The sequence below is a fragment of the Oenanthe melanoleuca genome, chromosome 3 (assembly GCF_029582105.1).
Source record: "Oenanthe melanoleuca isolate GR-GAL-2019-014 chromosome 3, OMel1.0, whole genome shotgun sequence".
Taxonomy (NCBI): domain Eukaryota; kingdom Metazoa; phylum Chordata; class Aves; order Passeriformes; family Muscicapidae; genus Oenanthe; species Oenanthe melanoleuca.
In genome coordinates this window covers 102,937,749-102,960,978 of record NC_079336.1, presented here as the reverse complement: position 1 = coordinate 102,960,978, position 23,230 = coordinate 102,937,749, and positions in this window count along the sequence as shown.

Below are 23,230 nucleotides of genomic sequence, written 5' to 3'. Positions count from 1 at the left end.
AAAAGACACATGGCAGCTATTTGGAACTCCTGGGGATTTCACTGTTGCTGGCTACTTAGTGAGTTTTGTAATTAAGGGCAATTTAGAAAAGGTAGAAAGAGAACCTACTGTTCACCCAAAGCCACAGCCCCTCCCGGAGCAAACCTCCAGCTCCACAGGAAAACTGATCTTTAATTATTACTGGAGCCAGAGATTCAAAGACCAGGAGGGAACTCTGGAGATTTTTTTAGTTTGTTTTCACGATCAAAGCCAAGGAGTTCACCTGGACCCCCACGTGCCCTGCAGGCTAAAGGAGATGTGTTAAAGAGATGTTGAAACCTTGATTTGGAGAATTCACGGGACAGTAACTTGGCAGCAAGTTAGAGCAGAGGCAGGACATGCACAGAACCCTCAGCCTCTTCCTCCTTGGCAGGGAATCCCTTCTACCCCAAGGTGCTCAGCGAGAGCATCATTTGCACACTGAAACTATCGGGTTTAGGGCAGGGAGATGTTTCCAGGCACAGCTAAAAAAACCTTTTCCAGCTGCAATCCCAGCGAGTTACAGCGACCTTCCTCTAACCTCAGCCACAATGCTGCTTCATTTGCTGCATGGGAAAGAAATCAACCTGGAGTTGATTTCCCTGGCTTCCTTAGGCTTGTTTCAATATTTTTGATGCCGTTCTGCAGCGTGTGCCATGGGGCTGCTAATACAGCCCTCACCGGGAGCCAAGGCGAATAAAGGATTTCATTACAGCCGAGATGTCCCTGGTATAGCTTTCTGCTGTCCTGTAAATCCTCCTTCCTCACTTATCTCCAGCACAAAGAGGCATCTTTTCCCCAGTGCGGGGGGAGGCAGGGTGCAAGGATCCCTTTGTTGGCCGGGCTCGGTGTGGGAACGCGCCCTCCATGAATGACAGCCAGCGCTGGAAATTAGCTGGAGCTTTTGAGAGCTCAGCTTTCCTTCTAAATTACTGAGCTGCTGTAACCTCAGAAGGCAGGTATTTCCCTGGACAGGGATCCTGGGGGGCTCTGAGTGCCAGGCAGGACTCACAGGTATTTGAGAGAGCTCTGAAAGGACCACGACCACCAGGCAATTTTAACCACCATCAACGCTTTCGCCTCTGCTGGAGCTGCAGTGTCAGGATTTATTATTTCCCTGAAATTTATTTCCCAGCTAGATCCAGCTACTGTAAAGCTCTGGAGGTCTGTGTAAGACAGATGATAATGCTTTCATCAAATCTCAGCCAAAGGAAAAGCCTCCAGGGTAGAATCGTGAGTGCAATAAAGACGTTTTCGTGACTACGGTATTTACATAATGTTATATCCATGCCCCAGGTTCCCAGCCAGGAGTGAAGCCATCTGCACCAGGACACACTGAGGAATTCCCCAAACAGGTCACAGGCTGCACTGACAGGGCAGGAGGCTGAGTACAGGAAATTTAATTAGCCAGCTACAAAGGGGAAACTGAGGTACCCAAGCCATGCAAGGGGGCTGTGGTGCAGCTGATAACTATATCAGACACTGGAATTCATCTTTTGGCCTCAAATTCAGGCTCGGGGGCCACACACACTCCAAAAATACAGAGTAGTGTGTCAGTTATTCTCACACTTATTTCTGCTCATGTGATGGTTCCAGCTGGGATAGTGATAGGCACTGCTCTTCCATGGTTTGAATATAATTTCTAAAGGAAAAAAATTGCATTAATGGTTCAAAAAACTTGGCTGTAAAAGGCATTATCTTTGCTTTTGATTTAATGAATGCTTCCAAAGACCTGCTTCCCATTGGGATGAATGCCAAGCAAAGTGCCCCAAGATTGCTGTGATTGTAAAATCCAGCAGATTAGACATAAGGAAGAAATTCCTTTCTGTGAGGGTGGTGAGACCCCTGATGCAGCCCCAGTGAGAGAAGGGGTGTGCAGAGGAGGAGAAGGAGTGCTCTGCTCAAGGAGGGAAGATACAGTGAGAAAGTTTTCCTGGTTCAAGCAGGTCCTGGACACCCATGGGCAGCCTGGGGAATTTCTAGCATTTATTTCCACCTCTCAAACACAAAGGTGCCCTGCTACCAGGCTGTGCTTCCAGAAGTCCTCACAGGTTTACAAGCTCTCTGCCTTGCTACTAATGATTTCCTCATGCCTCTCAACTCCTGGGCAATGCCTGGCTTTTGATGGAGAAAAGAAACGAGCTCCGCCCATTTTCAAAATGAAAATGTGTATCCCCAACACAATCAGGTTTATTTATTGATACATTTTAAAATGCTGCAAGCAAAACTAAAAGAAAAGCAAAGACCTCATCAGGAGAGAATGCTGTGTTTGCCTTACAGCAATTTTTTGCAGTTTAATTGTAATGAGAAAACCTTCCTGTACTTTGTAAAAACCTCAACATGTATTCCTGTTTTCTACTATTTTCAGCTCAGGTGATTTTCTGAGCTTGTTGCTAATTTTCAATGTGTGAATCTCCAAAGGATCTGCCTTGCAAATACTTGTTCAATCTGTTCTTGAATTCAAGTAAGCTTTTTGCATTTATAGCATCCTTTGGCAAGGAGTTTCCCAGACTGCTGCTCCCTCCAGCACTCCTGATTTCCAAGCTGAGCTTGCTCAGTCCTTCCTTAGGTGGGAACTGCTCCAAGACATCCATCATGCTTGCAGCCTTTCTCCAGCCCTCTTTGCTCTGCTGTGCTCTTGTTGAGCAGAGTGTCCTGGATTTCAGTGGAGCTGAACTGAGGATTTCTGGTTTGCTTTGCTTTTCTGAGTGCAGCCAAGCACTGATGTGCTGATGGAAGCAGCTCTGATGGCCCCAAGGGCTTGTTCCAGAGCAGCACATTTCATGTGCAGAACAAAACTGGGGCTGTATCTCCCTGTGTGCACCACTGTTATTTATCTGCACTGAATTTCTTCTGCCAGTCACAGGCTGCTGTAAGAACCTTCTCTGCTTTTACCCAGCCCTTCCTCTTCCTCATCAACATGAAAACTTTATAACGGTGTCAGACTTCCACAACTTCAGCACAGACCCCTGCAGAACCTCACTACAGACCTCCCCTTGGACTTTACAGCCATTTACACCAATCTGCTGATTCTTCTTTTTCAGCCAATTATAGACCCATGGCAGCAGCATCCCTTTACTGCTTTGTTTCTCTGAAAAACTACATATGAGGAGCATTAGAAAAAATCAGTCTGGGATTTCATGTGGAGTATATTATTTGGACCACTCACACCTACATTAACCTTTCCAAAAGATGCCTTGAAAGAGCTCTAACTTCAAATGGAAACATTTTGTCAAATTAAAACACATTCAGATGCTTTTGGAAAGCCAGAGCTGAGTGTTTCTCTGAACAATTTAGTCAAAAACTGCTGTCCTGTCTTATTGTAATTGTCCAAGAACAGATATTAACTAATTACTTTCTGTTTATAGGTGCATTACTCAACATTTAGCCTCACATTTTATGAGAATACCATTCCCTACAGCACCTTCTGCTAAAAACAAACTCTTCCTGCATAAAAGGGAGAAACACTGGAGGAACTTGGTGGATGCCAGTCACATCAGCCTTCCTTCCTGAGATATTTGGTAATCTGGCTTATCAGATAATTGTCACAAAGGTTACAAGATCCATAACACTATTTCCCCTTGGCTGATAAATTTATAGGTGCAGGTTGCATCTAGGAAGGAGGTTGAACTGCCAGACTTTTATAAGGAATGGGACATAAAACATCCTCAGGTGTCAGAGCTGCTGGTGTGGCAGCTCCTTGTGCCAGGCAGTCCTGCAAAAAGCACAGCAGAACCAGCCAGAAGCTGTTCTGGGTCGATGTGAGCAGCCTGGACATTTAAATACATGCAGAGATTGGTCCCATTTCACACCCTCTCCACTGTGGCCCTGAGCAGAATCTGAAACTGCACATCACTGAAAACACGAGGATTTTGTCCATAAGGCCAGACAGAGAAATATCAATAACTTCCACACATTAAGGACAGGTAGAGAGAGGAAATGCTGGAAACAAAAAGAATTAAAACATGGAAAAACCCTTAAAGAAATCCTAAGGATAGAAGTACATCTCTCCATGTGTGAGCTGCCACCTGTACTTGATTTGCCATTTGTCACATGCAAGCCAAATATGTAGAGAACAGGGAAGACTTAATATCTTTCTTCCACATGAGCTGAAGTTCATCCAGATGAGTGGAAAAAACAGCCCCATGGCTGCTGTTGGAACAGCACATTGCTCAAGACAGGTACATTATTCACTAAAGCTGAAGTAGGTCCAAGGATATAAATTTGTCACATTGGAATTTGGCCTATGCAACACCCAAAAATGCCAGTGGAAATACCCTGGAAAGGAAGATCAGGAATAATTAACTGAGTTCCTCATCCTGTGTCCTGGTGGCTACTTGTGCCACAGCCAAAAATTCTTTTTTTTTTAACTTGAAATTTGTTTCTCTTCTCTTCTCTCTCTTCTCTTCTCTTCTCTTCTCTTCTCTTCTCTTCTCTTCTCTTCTCTTCTCTTCTCTTCTCTTCTCTTCTCTTCTCTTCTCTTCTCTTCTCTTCTCTTCTCTTCTCTTCTCTTCTCTTCTCTTCTCTTCTCTTCTCTTCTCTTCTCTTCTCTTCTCTTCTCTTCTCTTCTCTTCTCTTCTCTTCTCTTCTCTTCTCTTCTCTTCTCTTCTCTTCTCTTCTCTTCTCTTCTCTTCTCTTCTCTTCTCTTCTCTTCTCTTCTCCTGACACCCAAGTAATTTTCCTACATCCTTTCAAATTTTTGAAGCCTCTTTATCCTCTTTCTGCTATGACAGAGATATCAGCAAAGCCAAGTTCAGTTGCCATTCCTATGTTAGAAGCCCCTGATTCCACACCCATTTCCTCTCAATGGACAAAATTTTATTTTTATTATATTCCAGCTTACTACACCTTACTATTTTAATGGGAAGAATTTATCAATAAAGTCCTAGAACCCAAGTTAAATTCTGTTAGGATATCTCTAATATTTGCATAAGTGGGGGCAGTGTGTGTGTGCAAGGATGTTCTTAACAGGATTTCTAAATTTTCTTCAGCACATCAGTATTAGTCAGGTGTCACCTCTGTGGATCAGAGAAATCAGCTGACAACATTACAGGCTCTGGTAAGCAAGACCACTACTCAGGGAGATAGATACAGTTCAGAGTTTTGTTCTTTTAAAATTAAAACCTCACTTTGAGTGCCATTAAAGCAATATACACTATATTTTAGAGATGAGAAAACTTTCCTGTTTCAGAGCTTACACTTAGTCTTGCAAATAGACCCATATTATTAAAGCAGGTTTTTCATTCAAGGAGAGAATATATTCAGTTTTAAACTAACTGTCCAAAGCTATCCAGCTCTTCTTGTTCTAGCTAGCATCAGAATTCAGGAACTGAATTCAGCAGCTGTTCACCAACTTGACACTGAGCCATCCCTTTCCATATCTGAACTAATATTGAGGCCATAGCAATAGACCAAATCCTTTCATGTATGGAAATTAAATATAAATTAATTAACAAAGCCTTTTTATTTTGTGCTATGCACCTTTGCCAATCCCCTGATAACGTGTTGAAATGTGCAAAAAAAATATCAGGGAAGCCAGGGAACAGATTTTACAAGATCAATATACATTTGGTGATATAATTTCATCAGTGCCAGCTTTTGCCTGGTTGTTTTCCTTTTCATCTATTCCAGTTAATAGACTGAGAGGCAATAGACTCAAAAATGGTTTATAAAGTAAAATTGAATTCAGTTGAAACTTTTGAAAGAAGCAAAGCAAAGTTATATACTTCTATTTTTATATAGCTCACTAAGTTCTGCTGTTTTTAAAATAAGTCAGCAAAGTCAGTTATCTTTATCTCAGCAAGAGTTCACTTCCATTGGTGTGGTCTCTTTTCCTCAATTATTTCCTTCCTTTGGTATCTTCATCAGTTTCCTGAAGAAGCACAAATCTCTGAACAAGTGCAACTGTACTGACATGACAGCAAAAAACCCTGGAAGGTTTTTACTCATTTTTTTTTCTATTACTTCCTCACTAACATGCTCCAGAGCTCAGATTGCTTTGTTGTCCTTTCTCACATGGAATAAACATAATAATCCACAACTTGTGCCACTGAGAAATGTAGAGACAATGATAATGAAATAGGACCCTAAGTGGAATGATGTAAACTGATTTTTTTCCAAAAAGGTTTTTCCTTCCAAAACTGAGCTAAAATGTAACTCTTTGAGTCAAATCTAGCACAGACTTAAGCTGGGCCATGACCACAGCATCACTATAAACACTTGCCCATGCAGAGCAAATAAAGCTGAAATACTGAAATACAAAACATTGTGGTAAGCTGAAAGAAATCCCTAAATTAACAAAACAAGTTTTAGGGGAAAGACACCATAAAGTTAATTCCCAAATCTTCCAAGGCAAAATGAAGGCCTAATTAAGATATCTGGGCAGGGTTTGGTAGTTACAGAAAGAAGGCACACATGCATTCTCCTCCCTGTAGATAAATCAGTGCAATTGCTGCAGGACAGCAGACTGGGAAATTGAGAGGAAACCCCCCTGGGTTACAGGTCCCAGCTTGCCTGTTCCCTGTATTCCTGTGATTATCTGGGGCATTGGCCTCTGCCAGAAACCAGGATGAAGTTCTAATGTAATGCAGTTTCCCCGTTTTCAAGAAGGAACTTGTGAAGGCAGAGCAAGAACCCAGCCCCCCTGCACCTTTCCCTTGTGCAGCTCTGATTCCTGAAACTGGAAAGGAAATCCAGTGGTCCTGTCAGCCACTGCTAAAATGAGATGCAAAGGTGGCAAGAGCTCACCATTTTATAGCACAACTCCAAAAATTTGTATTTTTGAAGAACATGAAGCATAGAATACATTTTTTCCAGCAATTATAGAAAACCAAGAACTGAACACTGTAACCATCTCACCTGTGCTTCAGGTGAGAGCTAGACTGAGTTGTTACACTGGGAAATTAAGTGTTTGCAAGGCAGGGAATTGAAATTGATGAAAGCTAATTTGACATAAAGCTGTTTCAAGTATCTTTACATCTGTGGGGTTTGGGTTATGACACTTTGCTCAAGTGCACATCCTCTAACACAGAATCAGCAAACATAAGCAGAAACAGTGGAAGTGTTATTCCCAAGATGAACACTATTTATCCTAGAAAATTTATCCTCAGGATTCTCTGAGCTTAGAAATTCCTACAAGGGGAAAGAGAGCAACAACCTGGGCTCTAAGTCTTACATGCCATTATGTTATTTTGGGGTGCAGGAGAAATGTATTTCGAGTCCCCTGGAATGCTCCCCTTCTCCAGGAGGAATTCTGAAATATTTTCTGCTCTTCTTTTTATGTAGCACACCTTCTGCTCCAAATCATTTAGCAAAAGCTCATCTGTGAAGGCAAACCTACTTGCAGAGATTTTAATTTCTGGCTTGGGATGAATCCACAATCACTGTTGTTGTTGTTTTCTCTCACCAGCATGAGTCACCATCTGGCAGTGAACTACAGCCCAGGAAACTTCTATAACTTCCCCTTAATTTATTCTTTGGGTTTCTCACCCTCATTTAGGATGATATTACAAGAAACTGATCCAGATGTTGCAGGGAGAGGCAGGAGATAAGTAGCTATGAACTGGCTCAGATCATCTTCTTCAAGGCTGGGATTGCCAACAGTTATTTCAGACACAACTGCAAGCAACCACAGAAAAATTAAGAGTTCTTTTGGCTGGAGAATAATTAAATGGATAATTTATACAGGTCATGATTCAGCCAAGCATTTAACTACACAGTTAACTTTGAGTGTACATTGAAATCAACTGCAAGTGGTTATTAGGACATATGTTAAATTAAGTCCTGTTTCAGAATTTTGTGAAATCAGTGTCTGTTTTGTGAAAGAGAAAACACATCTGTGACCTAGATGGCTGCTGGATTGCAAGTCTAAGTTTATTTTGTCTCAAGTAGGTTTAGGCTGGGATTTAAATTAGATTTGAAGAAACTGTGCCAATGCTAAGCTGAAGTATCCTAGAGCTCACATACATAAAATCATTTCTATTAAATATGGTTACAGGAACTCATTTTTCACTAGAAAAAATATATAAAAATTAATAAGTAGTAAAAAAAAAAGAACAAAAAGGAGAAAAATTTAGAGCAGATTTAAAATCAACCATCAACTTCAGTGATTTTCCAAGCACCTCCACTCTCTGGTAGAAAAATTACAGGTTCAGAAAGCACAGACCTGCAATGGCAGGACTGAGCCAGAGAAGAGCCACATGCAGTATTTAATCCCTAAAATCACAATCCTCTTTAGCTGCTCTGGCATCTCAGCCTGTGAGCTGGGCTAATTGCTCCCTCCCAGTGACTTGGGGCTGCCTTTCCCAGGCTGCTCTCAGTGTGATGTGTCTCAGCCCTATCTGCAGTGACACACTGGCAGCTCATCAGCCTGGGATCATTAAAGATGGATTTTAAACCTGCCCACAGCTCTTGGCTGCAGCTGAAGCACAGCCACCTCTTTTTTCCTGCTTCCCTGGCTCTCCTTTTTTCTGTGAATGGGCACAGGGATATCACATGATAACATGGGAACACTCCCCTCCTTTCTCCCTCCTCAGAGTGTTTTAATTAACATTTCTATTATACACACTCATTACCACATTCCTGGCTTTGGCTTTAAACTGGTCATTCTTGTTACAAGCCCTCTAGGACACGGTGGTAAAACTTTACACATCTTATATTGCAGCAATTATTAATCACAGGTACAGTTCAGAGATTGAACTGCAGCAACTGCTACCAGTCTCAGCAGAAGATTTAAACAGAAACAAATGACAACACTGGGAGTGGTGGGACCCGTGTAGGGTGGCACTTTCTTGACCCCATTAGTTTTATAGGACCCTTTGGGGGCTTTATCACAACTGCAGCTATTCCACAGCCCCACTGTGTCTGGCCAAGTGCTTCTGTGGCAGAGCAGGTGTGTGGGATGCACTTATCAGGGAGAGATGCTTTGCTTACTGGGTTTCAGGAAATACCCCTCAAGGAAGCATGAAGCAGATCAGAAAATATTTCTTGGCAGAGGTGGAGGTGGGCAGCAGGATTTCCATGTACAGCCTACAAAGTTCACACCTGAGGCAGAGCTGGGGCTGTCAAAAGAAGGGCTGAGCTTGGGTAAATCCTTGCAGTGGGATGCTTTTAGCCAGGAAGGGAACAAGCAGCCACTGGAAGAAGGGATTATATCACCAGCTGGATTTTGGCTCTCCTGCCCATCTCCTGCACCAACCTGGGACAGCCAGAAAAGCAATCAGGCTAAAAATTGTCTTTGTTGGTGTTACTGGGCAGCTTTTACCTGGATCCAGTCTCTCTCCAGATCTCCTGTGTGGGTGGAAGAAAAGCCTTTTCTGTACTTGTATTAGTCCAAAGGGACTGCAGGAACATATCACTGGCCTAACTATAGGCTGGTGGTGTTTCAATATTTTTTTCTGATAACACTTCACCCTTTTTGTGTTTGCCTGGGCTTAGGTGGTGATTAGTAGGCATCTTATAAGAATGTGGAACAACTGAAATAGGAAACTGAAAGGGAGGCTTTATATGCAGGCTTAGCCTAGTGGGAATAAGATCTTTCTTAGATCCCTCTAATTGCTTTAATAATTAAGAAACAATTTTGCTAAGCTGCATTTTACTTGATTTTAATAAAATCCATCATGTAGAGCCAAGAAGTTAAGCAGCACTTCAAGCTCTTACAGAGAAAAACACATCCCCCTTAATTTGTGCCTTCAGGAGAAATTAATAAAACGTGTGTGGATATCTCATCTGAGCTTTCAAAACCTGCTCTGTGTTCATGAATTCCTTCAGTGCTGGCAAAATGAATGACACTGGTCAATAAGTGCCCTAGCCATGCTATTTTAGGGATTTAGGGCTGTGATGCAGGAAAACCATGTGCTGCTCCTGCATCTCGACCAGGTACTCTGCTTGGAACAGCCAAATGATCTCATTCTACTCAAAGGAACTGCATTTACACCCAAAATAAAGCAGGTTCTCAAGCAATTTTGTTCTGGGGGCCTCTACTTTCCATTGTTTACACAAATGAATTTTCACTGTAAGCTAAAATTGGCCAGATTTTCACATTGGAGACAATAGGAGAGGGTGGAGGCTTGGGGGCTTTGTATCTCAGAGTGGGCATTTGAGAAAGAAGGTCTGAAAACCACCCCTGTGTACCTCAAAAGGGAAAAACTCTGGGCTCAGTCAGGCTGCCATGAAAACTCAGGGTGGCTCCACAGAGAAAAAGGAACACCCACATGACTGATCCCACTGAATTTTCCATGCTTTGGGTTATCCCTTTACATTTCCTTTTCCTCCACACATTCCCAGGGTCAGTGGCATCCACCAGTGCACTCCAGATCTGGCTCAGTTAGGAAGCTTTTATGGAATATGGGATGAAAATAAGTGAACAAGCAAAAAGCACCTACTCAGGCCTGAATAAAATGTCATTTATTTAACAAGTCTGAAGCAGAAAGGTATTCATCCCAAAATACAGAGGTAACACAGCCACAATTAAGGAAGTAAATAATATATATAAATATATATATATATATATGAAAAGCATGAGGTTGAGGGTTTTTTTTTTTTCATCTTCCATACTTAAAAAGCATAAATGTTTTTTAAAAGAGCTGTTAAAAGAGTTTCCTCTTCAACCTACTTTTGGAAACACATCCTTTTAGCTGTGTAATAGCACCAACAAAAAACTCATCCTCTGTGCCCATTAGCCCACCTGCCAGAGGTAAAGTAGCATTAGAAGGTTTTGGGGGGAAATAAAACCCCGAAAAGTGCTGCCCCAAATGGTACTGGGAGTAAAACCCATGTTTTGCACCATCCAAGAGTGTGTATTTAGTGTCTGTGTTGCAGCCAGCTGCTGTGGGGTTAAACTCTAACCTGGCAGGGCAGGGATTTCTGTGCCCTTAGGGGGAATTTAGGGGGATTGCCAGAGAAGGGACAAACCCCCGGATATCCGATAAAGCACCGACACCCCGTTTGTCACTAGATGTCACTGTGCACACGAGGGAGTGCTGGGGACACGGGCACAGGGATGCTCCGGGCTCTGCTCCGGGCTCTGCGCTCACCACCCGCACGCACATCGCTCCAGTTTCCTTCTGGAGCAGAAGCACCTTTATTCACTTCCACAGAAAATAGTTGATTTGAGGGATAACTCCTTTGCTTCTTGCCTCTTGACTGTGAAAATTCCTTTGGAGTGATGCTCTGGTGTATCCCAGCTCAGGCTGGAGTGAGCAGAGGAGCTGGGATTGGGCTGGAGCTGCAGGGAGCTGCTGCTGCACCTTTCCATCAGCTCCGTGTGCAGCCAAGGAGCACAGCCTGAGCCCCCAGCAATCCTCACAGATCCAAGGGTGCCGTGCCAGCCTCACCTGGCTCACAGCCCCTGCAGTGAGCAGGATTCACCCTGCCAAAACACCTCTGTCCCTGAGATTGGAGCCCAGCCTGGAGAGAAAGCCAGCCTGGGACCTCCCATCACATGTGCCATCAAATCCTTTACCCTTACTGTTATCCACCATAAATCATGCCTATAACCTTATGGAGTATCCAGCAATAGAAACTTCCACATCCACCATCCATCCATCCATCCATCCATCCATCCATCCATCCATCCATCCACAGGAAAGCAGCTGACAATGCTTCAGCCATAACTGTGACTTTCCTGTGAGTGCCTTGTGAGATTTTTCACTTAGTCACATAATTTGTGTGCCCCCTGATTGGAGGCTGAAGCAATAAGGAAAAAAAAAAAAAAAAAAAAAGAAAATCAAAGTGATTTCAAGACAGCTGCAGCAATTTCTCATTAAAAGGCACTTGAAAATAGCTGTGTGATTTTAACTTTTTGGCAAACTTCCTTTTGGACAAAATTCATTTACTTAAACATTCACAGATATTAAATTACACGAGTCACAGAAGGAATTAAAGTGAATACACAGGGATAGATATTAGCTGTTGTAAAGCAACACTACTCCAGAGACTTCTGATTTGCATCAGTTAGGAATTTGGCTAGCAGGTTTTATTTGGTTCAATGTTCATAGAAGATTTCCCATTCAACCAGATTTACTAGAGCTTGTTAAAATTCTCTTTAACAATTTTAGATAGGAAGATCTATAAATCACTAACTCTTTTTTTCTTCTTTTTTTTTTTTTTTTTTTTTTTTCCTGGTGTAAGAGATGATACATTTGCAAAGAGATTTTTAATTTAAGATAGGCTCAAGTGTGGGAAAGACACTGAATGGCAAAGGCAGATTAAAGTATCTTGATCATCAGCATCCACTCTGTGTAAGAAGAATAAAGGACCATTTTACAGATCCCCATCCTTTGCTCTGAGAGATGCTTACAGTATAATATTGGATTTGGTAAATAACCAGAATCAAGGCACATGAGGGATAGAAAGACTACAGCAAAAACAGCATAGAAAATTCCCAGTGATAAAATCTGAATTTGCATTTTTCTTTCACTAAGAAAAAAATAAATCTCAGTGCTGAGTCTGGAGGAGTGTCTGAGCATTTCCAGCTTCCTGCAAAGGCATGTAAATTTACAATGCTGTCCACAAAACCACTGCTGCATGGGATTTTGACATTTGCTTTCAAGAAATACTTATACACAGTTAATTTGAAATATTGGCTTACTGAGAACACAGACAAGGAGCAGGCATTGCAAAAGGCAGTGATGCAGAAATTCCAACATAATACTGATATTTATGCATTACTTGCCTGGCTGGGATGAACCAGTGTCATCCTGTTACTTGTGTCAGAGAAGAAGTGCTAGTGCTCATCTCTTTTTTCTCTCTAGCTCTAAATATTCCATAATTTCTTGTTTTTAAAAGAAAAATAAATGTCTACAAAGTTTTGCTGGAGAGAGAGGAGTCCACAGTGCCCATCAAAGAGCCTCCCCACACAAACCACTCCACATGCTTTGCAGGTGACTTTTTGCAATGCTCATCCTGTTTTGCATCTCAAAATTAAATAACCTTTGTTCTTCTTAGCAGCCATTTGAATAATCCATTTTATTCCATGGCAGACAAAATCAACATCTGACATATCCTGCTCTCTTCCTTCCACCCCAGTTTCACCCTGCCATGATTTAGATCAGAAAGCAATTCAGTTTTCTCTGCCAGCCCAGCACCTCATTTCAGCAATAAATTAATTTAATTTTCAGCAGTATGCAAAATTGAATGAGAAGAGTGGAGCAGAATAAATTCTTTAGTAAATTAAATACTGTCTGAGTGTCACTAAAAATCTTTCAGAGGATTTATCTAATATCCAATGGATCACTGCAGGCTACCAGCTCAGTTTAGCCCCAAAACAATATGGGCAACTCTGTCAAGTTCATTTTCTAGCTACAGAATTACAGAAATAGCAGAACTGGAAAGAAATAAACCTAACAAGCCACTTGCAAAAACACCATCACTTTATTGTCCACCACTCCTCATGATCTCAGGGTATAATGTTAATCCAAATGATGAACAGACATTGCCCTTTCCCCTGATACTGAAAAAAAAAAAAAAAAAAAAAGAAAGTGAGCAAACTGAACCAATACCTGTATAGAACAGACTTTTGATGTTGGTCTGAGCACTAGTGACAGTCTCAGTGAAGTCAAGAATTGGCCCTACAAATTTATCTTGAGTGGAAAACACCATGGCACAGGGATCCCAGGGATCTGTGCACAGTTTGTTGGATTCACACAGCCATGCAGTGACTGCTTGCTTGTCCAGTAAATCTGAGGGGAGATTTCTCAGCTGGTTTGGGACAAGCCTCTGTCAGACCCAAGGGCAGCTCTTTTAAATCTGCATTTGGTTTACTGGGACATCTTTGGATTTAGTCACTGCTGTTACTGGGATCCTGCTGGAGCAGTTTGCCATGTTCCACTGACTTATACTCTTAGTGTGTATTTTAAAAAGTTCTTTCAAGCAGGTGCCAGTTCAGCCCAATTTTGAGAATTTTTTCCCATCCAGGCCTGTTGAAGGGCCATCAGCACATCAGGAACTCATTCAGCTGCTACACCACTTTTCCTTTATTGTTCTGTGGCACATAAAACCTTCTGGAGCACTTGGCCTGAGGCAATTAGTGCAATCCCTGCCCCTCAGGTAGGGAATAAATAAAGCCTCTGTCACCACCAAATAAGCTGTGAAACAAAGCTCCAAGGACATTTGCCAGAGCAGGTGACCAAAAAGGCAAAGTTGCTGAGCCATTAATGTACTGTGATGGAAATAAGTGTATGATACAACTTGGCTGCCAGCATCCTTAATTACAGGACATGGCATCATTTGATTCACAATGGAATAAATGGTGATATTTATATATTTGGAGGTTTGAATGAGCACTTCCTGATTTCCTGATGAAGTCATTCCTTTATTACAGCAGCACCTTTCGTGGCTCTCCACAGCTAAGGTCAAGTCAGCATTTCCATTAAAAATATCAAACTTATTTTCAGGGCTTTATTATTACCCATTTGTAGAAAACCTCTGTGCTGGATGAGATTTGGCAGCTCAGGGTAGAGGAAGGGAGAAGTGGGGATTTTTCTCCTTTCTTTGCTCTAAGTACACAAATAAATACACAGACACTAAGCAGCAGCAAATGATGCCTTTTAAAGACTAATAAATCCTGCAAAAGCTTTTTGCTGTAAATCCTAAACACAAACTTCTGCTCTGGAGTACATGGGGGGAGAATATTAACAACTATTAAGCACTTCTGTCTGCAAGAGCAACTGCTTCCCATGTGCAGAGGCTCCTTTTCCAAGAATAATTTTACAACTGATTTAAGACTCCACACAATTAATAGAGCAGGCTTCAGACAGGGGCTCAGCACAATAAACAAACTGAGAGCTTTACTCCAGCCCTGCTGCAGAGACCAGGAATCACTCCTGCCTGCTGGAAAATGTGTCCCCCAAACCCTTTGTCCAGCCCTCTCTCTGCAGCAGACACTTTTTGGAGCTCTAGCAAGTCCTAAAAGAAAGCTCACAGAAGCCATGCAGAAAGAGCATGGCCATGGAGAGTTTGATTCCTGACACCCAAATACAGCAAGTTTTTGTCCAGGGTTTCAGGAATGGTTCACTGATCCTGCCATGCCCCAGTGTGCCCCATCACACACACACACACACACACACACACTTTTGGTTTCTTCCATTTGGTGGAAGGAGGCTGCAGAAGGAGGCTGCTCTGCCCCACTCTCAGCCTTATCCAAAATGTCACACTTTGAGGGTCCTGTGCCTGCAGTGGCCAGGGGGATGTGGGAGCTTGAGCTGACAGTAAGACTGCCACCTACATTTTAAATTTTGGCACTGTTCTGTTTTCATATTTTGCAGAGCCCATGAAAACAGAAAATGCTGCAGCAACTGGGTCTGGGTCTTCAGTGTTATGGTCATGTAGAAATAACTAATTTAAATAATTTTAAAATGTTGTTTGGGTGTTTTGGTTTGTAGAACAAGAAAAAAGTCCCAAGCAAAATAGACACACACACAGAACTATATGTATCCCAGCAAAACAGAAGTTGTTTCTCCTTTCTCATTTAGGGTTGTGAAGGTGGTAGGAGGTTGGGACCAAGGAATCAGGTGAAGGAAGGATTGGATGAACTCTGACTTGTCTGCTGTGTCACTGGCACTCACAAAGACAAGCTCACTGGCATTTTGCTCCCAAAAGGAGAAGTTTCTAACATGAGTCTCCCTTTGGCACCAGGGCTGCATCCACCACTTCTACTCCCAGGGCATGATGAGCACAGACTTCCTGAAAACTGGCCTAATGGAAATGGTGCTTTCAAACCCTGTACATCAATGGGGACCATTCCAGAACGTCTCCAGGACACACTGCATGATGATTAACCTCACAAACATGTCTGATGCAAGCAGAGTCCTGGGGAATTCCTTTCCTTGAAGCACAGTCAGTGCTGCCTGGCTGGGGGTGCTGCCTTTTCATCCAGAGCTGTCCCGTACAGCACGACCAAACCTGAGTAACTGGGTGGGTAAAACAGCTCTTACACCCACCCAAATTCTACTCCAGCCTTAAGTAAGAGCCTCATATTCAGCAGGAAAAACCAAACCCAGCAGCTGCTACAACACTGCCTTGCACTGGGGTCTCAGGCTCCTGGGGGAGTGGGGATGCAGCCCTGATCTGCTCAGGCTTGGCACAATGTCCTGTGCTTGAATCCCTTCCATGCCAACATCATCCAGCAGGGATCCCCATCCCTTAGGTCACCACCTAACCCCCAGGAGGACTTTGTGGTCCAACACACATGTTTTCTTTGTGCAAGCCTTCTTGTCTGAGTGGGATGGCAGGACTGTAAAACACTGTCTGTAACTCGTGTCTCATGCTCACCAACGTGTGCCAGAAGGCAGCAATTGCAACACTCAGTAACTTCCTGGTATTGCACCAGCATCTGTGAATGCAAACCCACTGCTGCAGCCCCCTCTGCTGTGAACAAACACACTGCTGAGCACACAGCCTCTCCAAAAAATTCTTTAAACAGCACAGGGACAGCCACACTGGGGCAGGGTCCCACCAAGCCCCAGTTCTGGTCCTGTCCCCAACAAGAACCAGTAGCCCAACCCAGGGACAGAGTATGAGAAACAGGGCAGCACACTCTGAATGAGACAGAGAGGACCAAAGATGCTGTTTGCTGCTTGCACTTTGGAAACTTCATGTGCTCTTGGTGCAGTGACCTACAGAGTAAGGAATCCCTAAGAAATCATTAATAGGTGGTGTCTCATACAGCTCCACTGAGACTGAAAATCAGAAATAAAACACAGACTCTTGGGGAGAGTTGCCTGTGTATTTCACTGAAACATTTCAGATTTCCAAATGTTTCCTATTATTTATCATTTTATATATTTGCTCTTTTGAATTCCAAGGTAATGGGCCAAGTCTAGGAAGACTAGAACAGGATCCAACCAAACCAGAAAAGGAAATTAGATCGTCACTTTGCAAAACACAGCTCAAGCCCACAAAAGCAAGAAAAAATCAGCCTTAGGGCTCAAATGCCATCCTTGTCTCTGTGTGCTGCCTTTCAGGGAGTCTCCAAGGCAGGGGTGACTTCACAGGTCACACACAATGCCCAGGCACCACAAGATGGGTTAAGGAGGGAGTCCCAGCCTTAACTCCACATGTTGCTCCTCCTGTGGTTTCAAGTCAGACTCTGGATGTTAGCACAACCTACTTTTTGTGGTTTAATAAATCACATACTTGAGCTTATGTAATGACTCAGAGTGAGTGATTGTATTCTCTTCTGGCCCAGAGGTGATGTGGTCATATCCCAGCTCTGTAAGGCAATGGAAACCAATGGTTGCTGCTGGATTCATTTCAGGCAGGCTGGGGTGTGTGGAGGTGGTGAGGGGCTGGCTTAGGCTTTGAAAGTTTACTAGTTCCAGATGGAGTTGTTTACAAAAAATAAAACATTTTTGAATCAGCTTGTGGTTCAAATCTCCTTCCTGACCTTCCCTTACCAAAACAGACTAAAAAGCCATGGCTGAGTCCTTCTGCTGCCTGACAGCCTGTTACACACCATCTACTTTCCTCCTTGTTTTCAAACATTTTGTGAGTCCAACTACCTGCTGCAGTTTCAACATCCTTGAGAGCTGCACGGGGATGTGAAGTCACAGGCTGCTCAGAGCCAAGGTTTGCTCTCCTGCACATCCAGCAGTGAAACCTGAAGCTGCACATATCCTCCTCATTAAAAGGCTTTCCCATTACACACAACTCTCTTGCATGAAGCACTTTGGCACCCTGATTGATCAAACCCCTTTGAAATCGTCTCTGTTACAGCCCATCTCTGCTGCTGAGAGCAAGGGGGAGGAGTGGAGGGAGGCTTTGCCTGTGTTATAAACTTCTGGGGTTCCTGCAAAGGAGCAGAAGCAGCAGAGAATGAGCAAAGGGCAGCCGTGAAAAATGGAACCTAGTTTACAATTTGGAGAGGGTTTATTACCTTTTTTTGTTTGTTTTTAAGGAATAAAATCCATACATCATGTGTCTGGCATTGTCAGTGCTCTGTGGGCAGCTTATAAGAAGCCAGCAAGAATGGCTGGTTTTCCACACAGGGTTGCCCTGCTGTGATCCACAGAAACCCCCCCTGCCCTCTTCAGAAGGCATCCCTACCCTTGAAAAATGTGGTGTGCACAGTTTCCTCTCACATAACACAATCCAACAGGCCCCCACCACATCCATTTTCAGGGGGTAGGACTCACAACATGTGCAAAGATGCTGCAGAGAAAACTGACTCAGTGGTGTCAAGAGCATTTTGGGGGGACTGAGGCTTGTATGGCAAATGTGCCATGTGGATCCCACCAAAGCTTTCTGAGAAATAAAACAACCAACCAACAGCATTTGGAAAAGTCTTCCAAGGATGAAAGGGAATCAATGTATTTGCCCCATGAAGGTTGTGTCAATTTTCCCACTTGTAAACCTGTGACTTTTCTGCCTGAAGACAGAGAGAAATACAGGGTGAAAGCTGTTTCCATTTCCAAATCCCATGTCTCACGAGTCCAAGAACCAGAGACTCCAAGAAATAAAGTTTTAAAGTGAAAATAGCTCTCTTCAACTTCACAGCATACAAAAATACTGCTCCAAGTGCTCAGAGACTCTGCATGAAACAAAAATGAGAATTCATCCTTCTGGAGAATAATGGAAAGAGGAAAAAAAAAACCCAACAACTTCTAAGCTGCCTTTGCTCCAGCATCCTCTAACCAGCACTTCACATATATCTTTTAGCTGTGGTGTTTCACACATCTGATTTTGAAGAGCATTTGCACATTTCTCTTTGAATTGTTGTGTTTTTCTTGGTTCTCATTACAGCAACGAGGGGACCCAAGAGCCATCATAATGAAAGGCAGATCGAGGATGAACAATAAGAACTGGAGCTTCCCACCAAAGGCTGTGAAAAAAGCAATTATGGTTCTAGCAGGGGACCTGGGGGACCAGCAGCCACACCAGCTCACAGAGCCTGTGCCCACCCCACGTGCTGGTTCCCAGGGCTGAGCCGGGATGTGCCAGCAGTTTTTGGGAGCAGCCCATAAACCACGGCTCTGAGTGGATCCAGGCTGAAAAATAAAGCTGGAAAAGGATGAGCCCAGACTGACTCACTTTGGTTTGGCCTGTGGGGACAGCACTGAGGGGCTCAGCAGGGTGACAGGAGCACCTGGAACAGAAAATCCTCACACCACTGCTCCTGCCCTGCCTGTGGCTTGTGATGCCAGGTTCCAGTGTGACATTTGGGGTAAGGAATGAGGGATCTGCACTGCTAAACCTCCAAATTCCTCCAGTGGGAGCAGTAGGAGAATGGCTGAGCTTCTCCCAGCTCTAACCATTGCCTTGCCTCTCCAGGCACAGTAATTGGATTGAAGCCCTCTTTACACAGGATGGACCCTCCACCATTCCCACTGCCCTGGGATGAGGCTCTGCTTCCCTACTTGCATCAATTATTCTCCAGCTTCCCTCCCTGCCACCCCCTGGACTCCTCTGTATTTCAACATTCTCTCCCTTAATTTTCCTTTGGAGTTAAAATAAACCTTTTGAAGAGATATTTCCTTTCCAGTGTCATACTACAATGCAGACCAAGTCTGCATTTGATTAGTAAATTCATCCCATGCTGGTGTTTTTGTATCCTCAGTGTCATGCACATTTAATAAAATACTATTCCCCTCTCTGTCCTCACTTTTTTTTTTTAAAAAAAAAAGGGAAGATGTGTTTTAAAGTGATAGGAATATTCTTGGTGTAGAAAGCAGTTAATGACCAGGGGTTTCCAAAAAGAGCCAGCAGAAGTGACAGGCAGCAAGCAATGGGTCACTGAGCACTTCTGTGTCTTCCAGCCCTGTTTGGAGGACCTTTGGAAATGTCTGGGATGCTTCCAGCTGCCTCTGAGAACTGGAAGGAGATGTCCCTGTCAGTGCCTCCACTCCATGAGCCTTTCTTCCAGCACAGGGACAGCATGAACCTTGCAGGCTTCTGGCCAAAAGCAGGCAGGGAGCCAGGAGGCAACACTGAGAGCAGAGAGGAGCCAGAGGAAAAGCAGGAGAAGAGAAATTGAAAGAAAAGTGGCATAGCCAGCAAGAAGTAATTAGGATCAAACACCTGGACAATTTGGGCAGAAGACAACAGAATGAAGTAAAGAAGGTAGGAAATAATTCCCCCAGGGCATTGTCCATCCCTCTACACTTGTGTCCTTCTGGCACAGATGAAGCTGAGTGCAAATCATGAAGGACCAGCACAAACTGAGACACATCCAGATCCTATTTAGAGTAAAGTGCTTCACAGGTGGGTGACAGTGGGGCAGACAGGAGCACAAACTTCATGGCCCAAAGGATAAAAGCACTGGGGGAGGTCCTTAGTTAGCCAAATTAGATATTCTGTCAGGATCTGCCAGCATCCTTTCCCCGCATTTCCCTCAGCTCCCAGGACCGGCCGCGAGCTCAGACCCGAACAATGAAATGTTAATCGGATTCATGGCAGCCAGCAATTTAAAAAAAAACCAAAAAACATCCCAGAAGTCACCTCTTCTACAAACACACCCATCTAAAAGGGATATTAGTTGATGCTTTTGCAAAGAAATGCCAAGACAAGGCTGCTTTTGTTGTAAGGAAGATGTCCCGGTGACAGACAGCTGCACGGGGCTGGGGCAGGAATCACCTCCAGAGAAACACTCAGGCACTGCTCTTTTAAATGTTTCTCATCATTCTGGTGAAATGAAAGGGGTGCAGGGCATTTCAGAGAGGAATAAATGCTGGCACCACACCTTGGCTGGCGCTTGCAGCAGGACAGGCTGGTTAGAAGCAGGAGCAAGGAGAGGAAAGCTCAGGGAGTGCTCGTGGGCAAGGCTTACGTGAAGGAACTGGAAATGAGCAGAAGGGCTGATAAAAAGCACAATAGCATATTCTCCTATAAACCACCTAATTCTTCTGCTTGGTATTCATCACTGTCAGAAGCCTTTAGAGCAGTGAATGAAGGCTTTATGCCTGGCCTCATTATCAGCTCAATGATAGAGGGCAAGCCATGCACATGAAGTTCAGTACCAGAGATATGTTGTTAAAATGCTGCAATTTGTCAGCATTTAGATAAACAAATGAGGGGCAGAGCGAGTGTGTGAAGTGACCTCTGCAGCATTCACGGGATATTTTGCCACTTGTTCTGAAAAACGTATTCAAGCCGCTCTGGATTTGCTTGGGTGGAATGAGAAAACATTGATTTAAAAAGAAAAAATCTCTTTGAGCAAGACAGGGGTTTGCTCTCACTTTCTTTTAAGTTGCTCCTCTCTCTGTAACCCCGTGCTTTGTTTACTATTGTGCTTCCCATAGACCCTGACATTCCAGCAAGGCTTCTTGGGCTTGATCCTGAGCAACTGGACTGGCCAGCACATTCCTGGTGCCTTATTCGCCAGGACAGGCTGTGTGGCTTGTCATTCTGAGGTGTGAAGAGTTCATGAAGGACTAATAAGCCATGTGAATTGAAAACACATCAGTGATGCAAACTGAAGGAATGTGCTCTTCCCTACTTCAGTTAGCAAATAGGGAACCGGAGCCAAAAAAAAAAAAAAAAAAAAAAAAAAATCTCTTCCAAGATTTTGCATCCTCATCCTTCCCCATCGAGCAAGCTGATCTCTAAGTTTTTATTTGCTGCAATATTTACTCTGAGTTGTCTGTCAATTCTTTCCCCCAGAGCTGGAGCAAAACACGCTTGAGGAGCAGACAATGCTGCTTTGCAGAGGACTCCATTTCTCAGTTCCTTACAGAGCTTTTAATGATGCTGTGAAAGCCAGACACCCGAGAAATCAAATCAAATGTATTGTAACACTTTCTGAAAAGCAAGATTAGGCTACAATGGGGTTTCAATCACCTCCAGGAGAATGTTTGTCTGAAATCAGGCCTTTCTCAGATTGTACACAGCTGTTGAGCTGCCTAATGCTTTCACACTTTTCCAATGTTGAATGAAAACCTTGGTGGCATGGGATCACCATCAATCTCAATACCTCATACAAAGTGGAGTCACTAAAGTCTCATTTGCAGCCCCTTTTCTTTTTTGGCCTATACACAAACTTTTCTGCTCATTTGAAGAGAATTATGTGGGCTTAATTAAGTGTAGTAACTTCTTGGTAGCACAGTGCCCAATCAAAGAAATGTGCAGATGTGATGTGAACTGATGGGGTGATGCTGTTGTGAAGAATACAAATCAGGGTGATGGCCATTATTTGTACCCAAAAGAAGTTATCTGGGACTCAATTATCCCATTCATAGTAATTGTGGTGCACCAGATGGTTACAATGCAGAAGAGTTTTCCATGACCATAACATTTCTTCTGAGCGTCTTTTCTTCTTCTCTAATTCACCATACGACGATTAGTTTCTTATTGGGTGTTTATTGAAATGAGGGGGGCTAAGGAACAGATTTAGTGCATCGAGGAACAAAAGGGAGGGGAGACCCATGAATCAAAAATAAGAGACTGCAGCTTGCTCTGTTGTTTTTCAGAGGCCTTGGAATAGTCGCCTTGCAGCTTATCTGCAGTGACCTCCCCTCCCCTCCTTTCTCTTGCCTCCTTCTCTCCCCACGTCCAGGAGATGTAAAGTTTTTCAAATCTGACCGGCTGCTGTGCCGTCTGTCAAAGCCTTTCCAGCCAAGTGAGCAGTTTTTCATTTAATTCACTCAGTTGTCCTCAATAAAATTAATTCCTTCTCATCGGCACCATTGAAGCAGCCAACAGGAACAAAAACCAAACGAGGTTGTGAATATAGTGCTGGTCATTAACTAGGGGCACTGACTCCATCATCTGTTCATCCCTGCAGCTCACTGAGGTGCTTGCAATAGAAAAGGAAAAGCCGAGCGGGTGGGGAGAAATTGAGAACAGAAGAGCCTGAGGAGCCTTGTTCTCAGCAAAACAAAATCAGCTTATTTCCACCTCAAACAACCAAGCAGCAGCCACTTGTACCAGAGGGATCTGGCCTTTGGCTTGGCACTGTGCTGAAGCTCTTGCCCATCACCTGTGGAAATCAGCTGGCAGGAGGTTGGGCTGAGCATGGATGCTCTGCCTGTGCAGGAGAGCAGGAGCAGCTCTGCACCACGTACATGCCAACGATCCTTATGTTTCAACCTTCCTGTTTGGGAAAGGGAACTTTCTGCCTGGGCTCTGGGAAAGCCCTCCAGACTGCAGCTGTACCCCATGTTTGGCAGAGCTGTGCAGAGATCTGTGCTTATGGCAGAGCGGGAAGTCTGTTGAGAATCATGGATCATAGGATCACTTAGGTTGGAAAAGACCTCGAAGATCATTGGGTCCAATCATTAAC